This window comes from Monodelphis domestica, chromosome 5 (genome assembly GCF_027887165.1).
Source record: "Monodelphis domestica isolate mMonDom1 chromosome 5, mMonDom1.pri, whole genome shotgun sequence".
Classification (NCBI taxonomy): Eukaryota; Metazoa; Chordata; class Mammalia; order Didelphimorphia; family Didelphidae; genus Monodelphis; species Monodelphis domestica.
Window position 1 is genome coordinate 156,600,618 of NC_077231.1, and position 16,642 is coordinate 156,617,259.

Sequence of the window (16,642 nt, forward strand, 5' to 3'; positions counted from 1 at the left end):
AAGTCCTTATGGGAGCCCCCCCTATATCTGAAGTTCCTCATCTTGGATTCTTGTAGGATTTTCTCCTTTTCTTGGAAGCTCTTGAATTTAGCGATTAGATTCCTTGGGGTTGTCTTTTGGGGATTTAGTACAGAGTGTGTTCTATGAACCCTTTCTATTTCTATTTTGCACCCTTGCTCTAGAACATGGGGGAAATTTTCTTCTATAATCTCCTGTAGAATAGCATTGATGTTTTTGTTTATCTCTGGTTTTTCAGGGAGACCAATAATTCTGAGGTTGTCTCTTCGTCCTCTGTTTTCCAATTCTGTGACCTTTTCAGTGAGATATTTTATGTTTTCTTCTAATTCATTAATTTTTTGGCTTTGCTTTATTAACTCTTGCTATTTTGCAAGCTTACTGTCTTCCAGTTGCTTAATTCTGGTCACTAGGGACTGGTTTTGCTTTTCAGCTTTGTCTGTCCTTCTATTAGATGCTTCCAGCTCTTTCTTCAATTGTGAAGTCTTGTCTATCAGACTGCTGATCTCTTTCTCCCATTTTTCTTTCCAAAAGGCTTCCATCTTTTGGGCATGCTCACTACCTTCCATTTGCTTAATTCTGGTCGTTAGGGACTGGTTTTGCTTTTCAGCTTTGTCTGCCCTTCTATTAGATGCTTCTAGCTCCTTCTCCAGTCGTGAAGTCTTGTCTATTAGACTGCTGATCTCTTTCTCCCATTTTTTTCCCAAAAGGTTTCCATCTTTTGGGTAAGCCCCAGTTTGAGATCTTCCAGAGCTTGTGGATAGTTTCCATTTTGGGAGGCATGTTCTGATTTTGTTTGGATTTCATCCTCATTCTCTTCTTTTCCTTGGGTACTCCCTACATAAAAGTTTTCAATAGTCACTTCCCCCCCCCCCCTTTCTTCTTGGAGGCTTGATTTTGGGCCATGTGAGCCATCCCTTTGGTGGTTTTATTCCACTTTCTTTTTGGGTCTGGATGATATGGGCGGGTTTTCTGTGAATTTAGGTTGCCTCAGACTAGTTCTTCCCAGCCTCTGAAGTTTCTTAGAGCACGGTTCCCTGTGTTCAGCCCAACTGCACAGGTAATCAGCGTGGCCCACCCAGGTGTTCAGCTCCGCCCAGGTGCTCAGCACAACCGCCCCGGAGTTCAGCTCCACAGCCCCCTATGCTCAGCACAAGATTCTCCCATGAAACCGCCCTGAGAGGTCGTTTCCTTGGAGTCTTTAGATCGCAAGGACCCTGGTGTGCCCCCCCCCCCAGACAGAGACACTCCTCACTCACTTGCTGTCCCAGTGAGTGCTCTGATAGCTTACTCTGGTTTAGTGGGGGGGTTGGGGGGTAGGGGTGGCTCAGTTCATGTTTTTGTGCAAGCTTTTCCTCCTCCTTATAGTGTGGAAATGATCAAACCCCACATACCTTCATTTCTGTGGGGTAATGGAGAGTCCCTCCATTCTTCCAAAGGTGATTGTTATGCTCTTTTGAGGTAGTCTATTTCGTTCGGTGCCAGGGAGGGGCAGCGAGTCGCATCTAGATTGCAGCCATGTTTACCCGGAAGTCTCTTGTATCATTTTTTTTTTTAAAACCCTTACCTTCCGTCTTGGAGTCAATACTGTGTATTGGCTCCAAGGCAGAAGAGTGGTAAGGGCTAGGCAATGGGGGTCAAGTGACTTGCCCAGGGTCACACAGCTAGGAAGTGGCTGAAGCCGGATTTGAACCTAGGACCTCCTGTCTCTAGGCCTGGTTCTCAATCCACTGAGCTACTGAGCTGCCCCCTCTTGTATCATTTTTAAGAAAAGAATAACTAAGTTTGTTTAAAGTTAATTGTCAGACAATATTGCTTTTACTTTATACAATGAACTCCTGGGTCTGCTCACTTCATTAATCGTATCAATTCATGTAAGTCTTTCCAGGTTTTTCTGAAATAATCCTGTTCATTCCTTATGGCACATTGGTTATTCTATTATAATCATATACTACAGCTTGTTCAGCCAGTCCCCAACTGAAGGATATCCACTCATTTTCCAATTCTTTGTTTTGCAAAAAGAGGTGCCATGAATATTTTTGTACAAATAAGCCCTTTCCCTTTTTTTATCTCTTTCATATATATATATATATATATATATATATATATATATATATATAGTAATGGCTTTGCTATGTCAAAGGGTATGTACAATTTTATAGTCATTTGGGCATAATTCCAAATTGTTCTTCAGAATGGTTGGATTAGCTCACAACTCCATGAACAGTACATTAGTGTTCAGATTTTCCCAAACCTGATCCAACATTTATCATTTTTCTTTTCTGTCAAATTGCCAGTATGATAAATGTGAAGTGATATTTCAGTTCTTTTAATTTGCATTTCTCTAGTCAGTAGTGATTTAGAACATTTTTCATGGCATTAGCTTTGATTTTTTCCTCTGAAAACTGCCTGTTTATATCCTTTGACCATTTATCAGTTGGAGACTGAGTTATATTCTTATAAATATGATTTGGTTCTCTTTAATTTTTAGAAATTAGGTTTTTATCAGACATTGTAAATCATTTCCTCAGTTTTGGGGCTTTCCTTCTAATCCTGATTGCACTGGTTTTGTTTGTACAAAAGCTATTCAATTTAATATAATCAAAATTATTCATTTTACAGGCTAAAACCTTTTGGATAAGGCCAAGTTAAACTTAAGCTCTCTAATATTATGGAACTTGATGTAGTCCACACACTGTAATTTATAAACAAGAGGACTTAGTGGTGTCAACAGTGAATGGTATTCCTTATTTCGAAACTGCACCTTCCTTTTTACAGTTACAAGTGTTGTAAAAGTTATAGTCTTTATGAATTGCCTTAGGCTTCATAAGACAAGCAAGCCACTAGAATACCATCAAGCTGAGTATTCTTTCCTCCATTTTAAATTTAGAACATTTTATTTAATTAATTAATTTAGAATATTTTTCCATGTTTACAAGATGCATGTTCTTTCCCTCCCCTCTCTCTATGCTCCTCCAGGAGCTGATGTGCTCCTATTATAGGGGACATTATGTTGTGCATCTGGGGGAGTATGGTTGCCATTGTACTATGTGAGGGAACTGAGGCATGCGTTTTTCATATTACAGTCTATAATTACAGATCCATCAAAATAGACCACAAGAGGACACATACTAGTGTTGTGCCTTCTTTTTTCCTGCCATGTTATCTGATTGCATGAGTCTTACCCATGTGATCAGATTCCTGTGTGAGTTCACAGATCAGAGTGTGGAAGGGTTTTAGAGGTCTAGACTTTTGTTGCATTTAAGCTGCCATCTTAACTCTACCTCTTTCCTCCAATTTTTAAAGGGTTAACAGACTATTATATCTACCTGCCTCATAAATATTTCTGATCTAGGGGTATAATAAGTTTAAACTACAATCTGCTTAATATCTTCACACAAAACACATTACCCATGTGAGGAGTAAATCAAACCCTTTGTCTATCAATCAGCAAATTTTAAGTTAATCAATTAAAAATGTAAGTACTCCTACTTAATACCTTACAAGTCATTAAGTATGGAAGTTCACAGTTCACTTGCTAGAGTGGGTGACAACTCCAGAGGCCACTGCTAACCCCCTGGGGAGTGTTAGGCAAATTGAAAGACTGTTATTGGTTCCTGTAAATTGGGGGAGCAATAGGAAGTGACATTAAGAAAACTGCTTTAAAAAGGCCACCTAGAGGATTCAGTCTTTCACTTTGTGTCAATGAGCTGGATTGGAGGAGGAGACTCTTTCCCTCGATCCTGTGTCAGCTTGAGGTGGTGAGTGGAGTGATTCCTTCCTTGCTTCTTTGGTGAGAAGACCTTCTCTGCTCATTGGTGCTCTGGTGGGACACTTCCTTCAGTGTGAGTTCTCATGAGATTCTTGGAGGTCTTAATCTCATATGTACTGAAGATTCTCAGCTTCTCCTGGTACTTTGGATTTTGGCTTCCTAATTAGGACTTTGGATTCTGGTGAGATTCACTTTCAGATTCACATTTGCATTCTGGAGACATTAGGATTAAATTTAGAGTATTTGTAGTTAGGCAGTACTTTCTGTTTTTATCTACATTTATCCTGTTTCACTCTTTCCACCTCTTTGTAAATAAAGCTGCTAAATGTAATTTTGACTTAAGCTGTAATATATTTAAATTGACAATCACAATATTACTTTAAAATTCTCATATTTAGCATAAAACCTAAATTTAAATTCTTATATCCAAAAGGCCTAATAGTTATTTAATCCATCCAACAGATAGAAAACACAAATCAGAGAAGTTTCATACATTATAAATGAAGAGACAATATAGAAGAATGAATGAGGTTTTTATATGAAAATGAAGTCTTAATCTGCTAGCCAAAAGAGAGGCCCTCATCTCATCCAAGGAAATTATCCTCAAAATCTCTAAGGAGGCAAACTGTAAATAAAAACATTCTGGGGTGCAGACTTCCTCATGGGTCTTTAGCTTCCAAAGTCTATCTCTTTCCTTCATATCTATAATCATTTTACCCCCAAAAAATCATGGTCTGCCATCAAATGTTCCATTTCATCCTCTCTCTCACTCAAAAATATAAATCCTTTACCTGGTTTCTATTGCTTTCAACAACTATGATTTTATTTTAGATTTTAGGGAACACTGGTGCATAAAACATTGTGAAAATTACCAGTTCAACCTTTCATACCATTACACTTATATTTAGGAATCTCATTTATTTTATATTGCTGTAGGTATGTATACAAACAAATTTAAGAGGAAAAACATTCCCTAAGAATGAGTATGAGCATGTTTATCCAGGATTGGGGTAGCAAAAATATTCTTTCAATTCTTTCAATGGAATGTCAGCTTAAAAACACTTTCATTGTTATCTCTTTATATTGCTCATAACTGAACATAGTAGAACATATTTGGAATCCAGTAGACTATATCATATTTGTTTTTTTTTATTTCCACCAAGTAGTATATAAGCAGCCATACAAAGAAATGTGATGTAGTTCCTTTATAATAAGTTTTAAACTGGCAGAAAAAAATGAATGAAAAACAAAGTAATGTAAAGTAAACATCAACTATGGATTAATAGACCTTGCTAAGAATAATTCAAAATTAACCAAAAAGGAGCAAGCAAAGAACAGAGAATATTATTTATTTTGACTTAAGTAAAATTCTAAATGATTAGCAAGAAGATATGTGGTTTAATTTGAGGTTTAAAAAATTACCTTATAAGCACAGTGCTTGGCACAAGTTCCCAATCCTACTTGGGGGGTCTTATATTTCAGAAAATTGACATTTTGAAATTTCTTATGTTAGTGGCTCAATGGATAGAAAGCATGGTCTGGAGTCAGGGAGACTCAATTTTGTAAGGCCTCCGTACTATATGTGTGACCCTGGGTAAGTTACTTAGCCCTGTTGGCCTCAGTTTTCTCATATGTAAAATGAGTTGGAGAAGTACATGGCAAACCTTTCCAGTATCTTTGTCAAGAAAACTCCAACTGATGTCATGAAGAATTGGACACAACTGAACAACAATAACAATATTTGCTTTAAGGTATTTTATTAATTGTAAACTAAGTGAAGGTTCTGTTTGCTATTACTAATAATGGTAAAATTATTTCACATTGTGGTTCTTTCAAAGTAGGTCTGAGGTATTAATTCAAACTGGATGACATACATATATAGATAGGTAAGTAGATAGATATATACATATATACATAAGTATATGTATATTCATATTATATATACATATTTAAATAAAATATAACTGCACACATTACAGCATCATATGAATGCAGTTATACATTTACAAAAGCAGATACTGAAATCTATGATTTAAGAAAACCACAATGCATTTCTTTAGCATTTTTCCCTTTACAAAAGCCAGAATCCTGTCACATATACCACAAAAGCACCAGCAATGAAAGGGACTCTGTCTTCACTTTTCCAAGACAGCAAGAGAAGCAGACCTGGCTAATGGTAATAAGCAAAGAAAAATATTCATTCTTCCTTTGCAGTGGCATAAACGATGTTGAAAACCTATACTCCATGTAAATTTGCTAACAAATAAACTAAAGCTGAAAAAGAAGGCTTTTGCCATAGCTTTCTACAGAAGAGTCTATATGGTACAGTAAATCTGCAAGTCCAAAGACATAGGTTTTGTACCTAGTTTTACTTTGTATTTTTTTAAATTTTATTTAATTGGTCAATTTAGAATATTATTCCTTGGTTAAAAGAATCATATTCTTTCCCTCCCCTCCCCTCACCCCTTCCTGTAACCAACTGGCAATTCCACTGGGTTTTACATGTGTCTTTGGTCAAAAACTTTTTTCATGTTGTTGATTTTTACACTATTTGCTTTGTATTTTTTACATGGCCTCAGGCATGTGAATTTACCTTTATTGGCATTTGTTGTCTCATTTGTAAAAATGAACAGGTTAGACTAGATTATCTCCAAAGGTCCTGTTAGATCTAACTCTATAAATGATAGTTAGGTAATATATACTCCTCTAGTTCTCAAAATAAGCAACACAAACTTGTACAATTCAAGAATTACCAAAATTTAATTAATTAGAATTTGAAATTACATTCACATATACGTAGACTATATATATATATATATATATATATGTGAATACATATATACATATAGTTTACTCTTCCTATGCAGATTCAAAAGTCACTCATATCTTCATTATGAAGTCAAATGGGGACATTATTTGTTTTTAACATCTAATAGAAGTTCCTTTGTTTAATGTTTTTGCCCAATGACCTTAAATATGGTCTCTGCAATTCATTAAAAAAACAGCAATGACACTGCAGCTCTCTAAGTGAGTCACTTGATAGGTCATCTCTTTAATGTATTTAATTATTGCCTATTTTGCTTCTTTTTTATTTGGCCCAGATCTCTAATTTCATTTTTATAGGGACTCTCCAGTAAGTAAAAACTCCCTCTATCCCTCTAAATCAGGAACTGCAACTTCTAGTCTGAAAAAGTTGCCTGTGGCACAAAGGCTAAGTCAAATCAAATTAGCATATATTTTATTAAGACTAATATTTGTCAAACACTATAATAATTACGTTTTGGGGTTACAAAGAAAGGCAAAAACTGTAATTGCTTTCAAGTTGCTAACAAGATAATAGAGGAAATTATCTGCAAATGACTCTAATTTCTCTCATGCACACACACATACACAATAAAAATGCAAATGTTTTCAAAAGGAAGACACTTAGTATTAAGGGGCATTAGGAAAAGTTTTTTGTAAAAGTAGAAATTTTAATTGAGACTAAGGAAACTAGACAATCCAAGAGGAAATGAGGAAGAAGAGAATTTCAGGTGCAAGGGATAGCCACCGTCAACATAAAGTTGTGAGACAGAATAAGAAAATCTAGGACACCATTGTCATTGAATATTTATAGAGAATGTGGAAGGAAATGAAGTACATTAGAATGGACACAGTAAAATGCAAGATTATGAAGGACTTTCATAGTTAGAGGATTTTCTACTTGATGCTAAAAGTGATAGGAAGTCAGTAATTTTTTTCAAATAACCGTGAGGAGAGGGATGACATCCAAACTATACTTTAGGAGAGTACTTTGATAACTGAGTAAAGAGAGGTCTGAGACAGAGCTCAACCAGCAAGCTATTTCAATAGTTTGGGAGGGGGTGAGAGGGAGTGAGCAATAGAAGATGATATATAGGTTTTGAGTTTGGGTAACTAGAAGGACAGTAGTACCCCTGACTTTAAAATGAAGTTATTTAAGGAGAAGCTTGGGGAAGGCAGAAAAGGAAATAATATATTTAAGTGTTGGACATGTTAAGCTTAAAATATTTATGGGAAAAAGTCCAATAGACCGTTAGAGACTCTAGAATATGGGTCAGAAGAAAAGTTTGAACTGGATGAATAGATTTAAGAATCATTTCCATAAAGAGGATAATTGACTATAAGGGAGAATATAATGTATATATATGTATATACATATATATATATATATAATGTATAAAATATGGGATTTGAAGAGAGGTTTTTCTGATTCTGGGTTTTCATTCAGTATGCCATGATGATTATTTCTCCATAGTGAATATTTTATCATCTAATCTTTGGACAGTGAACAAAGGGCATATTCAGGTGTCATCAAAGAGGTAAGAGTGGTCCAGGTATCAATGGAGAAGGGTTGTAAATTCTTCGCCCTAGGAGTCTTTACAGAACAAATAGAAAACCACTATTATAAAAGTAGTTATGGACGGTGATAAGAAATTATTAAAAATTTCTATAGAGCATCTCATTAGATTAAATCATCATAATGTTTGTTCTAGGATACTGAGATGACTCCAAATAAAAATGTTTGTGCTTTTTTCTTTTACAACATTGTTAAATATTCCTCTTAAAATAAAACAAAATGAACAAAAACCCTAAGATTCAGGGAATGCATAAGAAAAAATTGATTTTAAAATTATTGAAGGACTTCCTAGGGAACAGATATATAATTTTAGAATTTTGTTTTTCTCTTGAATCTAATAACAATCGACAAAAACATTTTAGCATAAAAAGAACAAGAAATATTTTATGGAGTGAACTGCTATAGAATTACTGATAGGGAATTCAGATTTTTGTAAAGATACATGTTTAATCAAAACACAATAGTTATCATTTAATTGATTTATATATTTAATTACTCAGCAAAATCCATTATTTCTGCTTATTCACAAAAATTTTTTAAATTTCTCTCTGCTCTTGACTAGAGAAATGCAAATGAAAACAACTCTGAAGGTCCACAATGACAGTAAAGTAATAAATGTTGGGAGGGATATGGAAAAATTGGGACACCAATGCATTGCTGGTGGAATTGTGAATTGACCCAATGATTCTGTAGGGCAATATGAAAACTATGTCCAAAGGGCTATAAAACAATGTGTACTCTTTGATCCAGGATTATCACTACCAGGTTGATATCCCAAAAAAGCTAAAAAATAAAGGTGGGGGAAGGACTTACTTGTACAAAAATATTCATAGCTGCTCTTTCTGTGGTGGCAAAAAATGGAAAATTGAAGGAATGTCCATCAATTGGGAAATGGCTGAATAAATTGTGGCATATGGTGGTGATAGAATACTATTGTTCTCTAAGGAATGATGAATAGGATGATTTCAGAAAGAGCTGGAAAGACTTACATGAACTGATGCAGAGTGAAATAAGCAGAACCAGGAGAACATGATTCATAGTCACAGCAATATTGTATGATGATAAGCTGTGAAAGACTTAGCTACCCTCAGCAGTACAGTGACCCAGGACAATTCTGAGTGACTTGCCTATGCATCTCTAGAAAAAAAGAACTGTTGAAATCAGAATAAAGATGAAAACATATTACTTTTCACTTGTTTATTTGGGTGTTTGGTTGGGGTTTTGGTTTTATATGATTATTCACTTATAAAAACAAATAGCATGAAAATGTTTTGCATGATAATACATGTATATCCCATATTCAATTGCTTCCATCTGGGGGTTGGGGGGAGGAAGATGATTTGGATCATATAACTTCTGAAAACTTATATGGAATTATATTATTTTATGTAATTGGAAAAAATAAATTATAATTTAGCAGAAAAATATTTTCCATTTAGATTTTTGGTAAAAACTAGATAAAATAAAAATTCAATATTCTTATTGATCTTATATATATACATATATATATATGTTAATATTGATATTTTACTCAGGAGCCTGGTGTAGTAGGAGCAATACTAGCTCTGGGTCTTAGATGCTATCACTTGAAGACATCAACATGAAAAGTCTAAAAGGAAAATATAGATTGAACACAAGCCCAACAAGAACTCCTAGAGGACCTAAAGAAAAAGACCAAATAAAATATGAGAAATATTTTAAAATTAAATAAAAGCAGGAGAGGAAAAATTGGAAGAATAAAATGAGAGAAATGCAAAACAAAACAAAACATAAGAAAGGAGATTTAAAATCTTGGTAAAAGAGGCACAAAAAGAACCTGAATTTTGTTCCTAATATTATGCAGATGAATGTAGGCTAAATATAAATATCTAGAGGCCTTGAAAGAACGTATTAGCACATTTTTGTGTTTAAGCTTCGCTTAAATCTAAATCACAAATCAAGACATCACCCTCATGATATTATTCATCCTCTTTGAAAACAAAGGATGAACTATGAAATTGTTTTCCAAGGAACCAATGGTATAGTCCTCATATAATGTATCTAATTGGTAGTATTAATCTATCTTTTCAATATTTTCTTTTAGATATTTTATTTAAAAATAAAACAAGTTTTATAGAAATTTGATGATCCCTCAATTACTCCTCAGAGATTTTAATTTTAAGTTCTGTTACTATTTCCAAGTTGGTTAAGTTTTTAATGAATTCAGATTGTTGTTGCTGTTTCTTAGCTATTGAGGAAAGATGATATAACATTTTAATTGGCACTCTGAGGTACTACAAAGACAGAGTTTCTGCCCCCAAATTTCATGATTTAAATCAGAGGCAAAATATGCCATATGAGAAACTTACAGATATAATCTGGCAATTGTTCAACATGTTATTGTAATTCATACATTGAAATATGTTAATGGATATAATCCAGCTTCTACAGGGAGGGTATCAAAACATTACCAGAATCATTTCTGCAATTAGTGCTAATTAGCACCCTTGGCAGTTTCAAAAGTGATGCTAACAATTAACATGGAAACACTGAATAGCTTTTTCTTTTTCTTTTTTTCTTTTTTTCCCCACTGTATGCAAGTATTTATCTCTTTGGTTTGAAAATTTGACAAGATATTGAGGGAACACCTACACAAATTCTACTTAAGGCTTATTGATGTTGGCAGATTTGGAATGTATTGTTTATTCACCAACAACTTGGAACTTAATAGTAAATGACAGGAAATCTCATCATTAATTGTAATGGAGACAAAGCACAATAGGGATGAATTTATTTTAAAAATTAAAAAGTTTATATTTCAAATGTAAGCTAATAGTTTCTAACAATTTATTATGCCAAATCTTCATCAGAGCTACCAGAAATCTTTTATTGCTTGTGACCATCTCCAAAATGTAGAAATCTAAATGGATGAAAAGAGAAAACACAGGGCCTATAAATTTCTACCTGATGAGTTCTTCCCAGAAACACAATTTTTATATTATTAAATTTAATCTGCATTATTATCATTTTCACCACTTTCTTAAGTCTTGACAATTAAGAGAACAAAGAGAACAACAATAAATCAATCTGACTTGTAGTATTTGCCAAGTTTTGGATTGTAAACATTCACACTGAAAATTTAGCAATCAACTTTCAGGAGCCTATACAAGCAGGTTCCATTACACTCTTACTGTCTTATCACATAGTACAAAAAATCAGTGGGTTAGATATCAAAAGACCAACTAGAGTTCTATTCTTGGATTTCTTACTAACTCGATCTGGGCAAGTTTTTAATGGGAACTTTATTTTGATTCATTTTAAAAGATATTTTATTTTCCCAATTATATGTAATAATAATTTTTGACATATGTTTCTAAAGTTATGAGATCCAAATTATCTCCTTCTCTCCCTTCTCTCCCCCTCATAAAGATGGTAAGTAATATAACCTCAGTTTTATATATGAATATATATATATATACATATATATAATATCATGTAAAACTTACTGTTTGTTGTAAGAGAATGCTCATATAAAACCAAAACCCCAAAATAAAAGCATAAATAAACTAAAGGGAAAAATAATATATTTTGATTTGCATTCTGACTCCAATAGATCTTTATCTGGAGATGGATAACATTCTTTGTCATAAGTCTTTCAGAATTGTCTTAGATCATTGTATGGCTGAGGGTAGCTAAGTCTTTCACAGCTTATCATCATACAATATTGCTGTGACTATGAATCATGTTCTCCTGATTCTGCTTATTTCACTCTGCATCAGTTCATATAGGTCTTTCCAGCTCTTTCTGAAATCATCATGTTCATAATTTCTTACAGCACAATAATATTCCATCACCTTTATATACCACAATTTGTTCAGCCATTCTCCATATGATGGTCATTCTCTTTTTTTCCCCACCTCTTTGTCACTATGCAAAAAGCTGCTATAAATATTTTATACAAATAGTTCATTTCCCTCCTTTTTAAAAAAGAATCCCTTTGGGATACAGGATTAGTAGTGGTATTACTGAATCAAAGTGTATTAACAATTTTATAGACCTTTGGGCAGAGCAGAGGCACCATTTTTGAGACATGTCTAATCTAGTCTAGCTAACTCCTTCATTCTCTCTCACCTTTGCTTGTGACTCTAAACTTCTCCAACATGTCCATTTAGAGTTATATTCTCCTTTCTCCCTCTTTTAGACTCCCTTTTATAATGTCCTCTCTCATTAAAATGTAAGCTCCTTGAGTACAGAGGCTGTTTTTTTCACCCTCCTGTATTTGTATTACCAGTGCTAAATATAGTGCCTGGTCCACAGTAAATGATTAAAACATTAATTATCAATTAAACAATTGATAAAACATTTATTTAGTGCCTTCTATATGACATACATGACAGTAAAGTGGTGCAGTGGATAGAGTTCCAGACTTGGAATCAGGAAGAATAATATTCTTAAGTTTAAATCAGGTCTCAGACTTTTACTATGTGACCTTGAGCAAGTCATTTAACACTGTTTACCTGAGTTTTGTCATCTGCTATTGAACTGCAGAAGGAAAAGGCAAAACACTCCTGTATCATTGCCAAGAAAACACCAAATGGGGTCACAAAGAGTCAGGAATGATGGAAAGAACTGTCCAACAACTGAAAATATGCCAGAAACTAAGGTAAGCAATGGAGAAATAAAAGAGGCAAAAGATTTTCCCATCCCCTGAAGCTTACAACACAGATTTTTGCTACTCCAATAATTGGAAATTTACTCTGAAATGATTTTTTTTTTGTAAAATAGATCAATGAAGAGAACACATGTTCTGAAATTTAGAACTAAAGATAAATGAAAACTGGAATTTTCCATGCCACCAAATAGCTATAAAAAGTAAGGCATGTATATGTAAACTGAAAATTGAGCAGTTCATTAGGGAAGTTATTTGAAGGGGTCATGTGGCTTTCATTTAGCTTGCAAAGGAGAGAAACCTATGAGAGATTAATTTAATCCCCAGTATTTCCTACTGACTCATTGCATAACAAGAGCAAGATTTTTTTAATACATCTATATGTTTCATTTTTTCCATCTGTCATCCTTTTAATGACTCGTTATTTTACTATTGTCATGAGTATAATGAGGTGTGATTATCTGGTATACTTCAAAAGAGTTTAAAGAAGTTAAGAACATGATGCATAATAGTATTTGGTGAAATATGTATCTACTCTTTTCTCCAATTAATCTGGATCTAACAAATTAGATATCATAGAATCTATTATCACATTAACATGTAATAATAATCAAGTCTTTGAATGGAAAACTCTGTGTGAGAAATGTGTATTCACTAAACTGATATCAGCATGTAAAGGATGCTAGTTTCTTAAATTACCCTATTCTGTGCAAAACAATCAAAATACCCAAGTTAATCAAAGTTTCTGTTTGTTTTCAGTATTTACTTGGTTTAAGTTCTATCTGAGGCTCACACACATTTTCATTTTCTGCATTGTCCTTATGGCATTTTACTAAAAGGAAAGTTTTAAGTGAAGGAAGAATATCTGGAATAAAAGGATGTTAATTCAAATTCTCATTCTGCTGCCTTGGTGACCTTGATCACTTAATTTCTTTGGTCCTGTTTTCTCATTTATAGAAATGAGAGAGCTAGAAGTCCCTTATAGCTCTAAGGTTGATGATAGAAATGTCATATTCCAAGGTTGTGGCCCACACTAAAGAAGAGATATTCATTTAAGAATAGAAAAGAGGGTTGAATCAAAGTGTGTCAGTGTATTGTGATCCTGGCCTAGAATTGGGAGGTCCTGGGTTCACATACTACCTAGATGTAAGATGCTGGGAACATAGTTACTTCATCATCATTTCCTAGCCCAGTGATGGCAAATTTATGGCATGGGTACCAAAGGTGGCACACAGAGACCTCTCTGTGAGCATGGGGCTACCCCCGCCAGAATTCATTACTGGAAATATGGAGGGACTCAGGTAGAACTGCTCCCCTCCCTCCTCCACTGTGCTTGATGAAATTTCTTCACATCACTTGTCTCTCTACCCAGCAGCCCAATGGGATCACAGGGGGTAAAGTGAGAGACTCACATGTGAAATAGAAATCAAAACAACATGGTGGTTTCATCCCATACCTTACAAATTGGCAAAGATGGTAAAAATAGAAATTATTAATATTGGAGGGGTTGTGGGAAACTGCACACACTAGTGTTTTGCTGGTAAAGCTATGAATCAGTACAACCATTTTAGAAAGATATTTGGAATTATGGAACATGGATTTATTTGGAATTTATTGAACATTTAGATGTACAACCTCTTCATTAATAGGTTGATGCCAACTTGAAAGACTATCTGCACTAATGAATTCCAGTCACTTATGCTTGACTATGTGATAGTTAACATTAAAAAAAATCAGTGCCTTTGATAAGGGCATAGATAGCATGTTTTTCAGATGGTCACATAACATACAGAAGGAATAACTGACACTTGATTATGATCATCATTCAAAAGATCATGAAGGACTAGAGCACTGGCATGGTTCTAACAAAATTTTTTAAAAAGCATTATTATCATTTTTCTGTTTAATAGTTCTTTCCTTTCTTCTTTCACATTCATCTACCTACTCACCTCCTTAAACAGAAAAGAATTTTTGTCTGTCTTCATCTCCCTCTTATTGTTTCCTCCTTAAAGCACTTCTTTCAAAATATATTATCACCCTGATAAGCTGGAGAAAAAAATAAAATTAATTCCCCCTGCCCTTTCCATTTTTTCTCTAAGCCACAGATCAATTTGGATTGTATATGTTCATAAATATTGAGTGAAGTGAGCAACACAAGGAACCATAATTAACCAGAATTTACTAAGCATCTACCATGTGCCAGTAACTCTGCTAAGTGTTTCACAAATATTATTTCATCTAACATGATACTATATGAAACATAAAAATAGCATTCTCTTTCTGGATTACTACAAATTTCTTCTTGTTGGCTTTTTTTTTCTTCTTATGCTTGAAGCAAGAGTCTTTGGCATTTTTTTTTCTTTTTGGGGGATGATGGAGTGTGTTGGTTGGCTAATCCTTTAAGGGAACTCTACTAGAAAGCTGCCTCTAGGTGAGACACAAATCTAATGGAATCGAAAAAACCTTGTTTCATCTGTTGATATCCAGTACTTCCCTCCACATTTCTGAATAATGGCTTAAGACCTCTCTCTACTTAAAGGCAAGGTTTCATTTATATGTGACTTTTGGACCAAACCTGTGATTTCATTGGTTTAGGGAATTCCTAATGTGGAGACCCTCTCTACCAATGCAGATCTGGACTTGAAATTTACAGTCTTAGAGATTTGCCAATGTTAGGGGTTGTTACCAGTCTCATGTCTCATGTAACTCTTGGTGAAGAATCTGGGTTCAGATTTGACTTCAGACATTTCCTAATTGTATGATCCTTTGCAATTCACTTAACCTCATTTGACTAATCCTCTCCTTCTGGACTAGAGTTGTTACTGGAAGAGAAAGCCATTTTTAAAGACATAAAATAAATATGAAACTTAATTAATTAATGATATCTATTCATCTCTTTTCATCTTCTTAATCACCAGATTCTTCACTCAACTTTCATAGAAGCTATATTCTCTGTGTTTATTGCTCTTGAACTCAGAGCCTGAGCTCTAGAATGGTTTGTAGCCTAACTCTCAACCTTGGGGGTTCCAAGGAAGAAGATAAAGGAGGAAGAGAGGAGGAGGCAGTGGAGGAAGAATAGAAGGGAGAGAACTATCATTTACATAGAACATTAAGGTTTGTAAAGTATTGTATGTATTACCTAATTTGATTCTAACAGTACCACTATGAAGTAAGTTCTCTTGTTGAATACTGAGGTTCAGGAAAGTTAGAGGACTTGCTAAGTAAGGACCATATAGCTAGTGTAGGAGTCAGTCTTCTTTGCTCAGTATCTTTTCACACACACACACACACACATAAAGTCAAGAAACAAACAAACCTGCTCTACTAATTACTAGCTTGATAAGGATGTCTTCATACTCTTTTATAGCCTGGGATAATTAATAATTGGGAACATTAGGATCTAGCATAAGTGCCTGGCACACAGCAGACACTTAAATATTTATTCGATTGAATTGAACTGCACTAGTTCTATCTATCCCCTGCACAACTACCTTCATCCTCCTGTTGCCCTTAAAGGAGTTCTCAACTCTAATAGCTGTATAATTGCTGTCAACAACAGATTGTTTGGAAAATGGCTACTATCTAAGAAAAGTACAATCTGAAAAAGAGGTTTATAGAAAGAGGAAGGAATAAGATAGACATCTTTAGAGCCATACTGCTATTCACACACACACACACACACACACACACACACACACACACAGACCTACATCAAGGTTTGTAACTTGGAACCCAAGAACTTATATTTATTTTTTAAAATTGTGTTAATGTATTTTTAATTGGCTTTCTTCATCACTCCATCTATTTTATTTATTGAAAAATAATTATC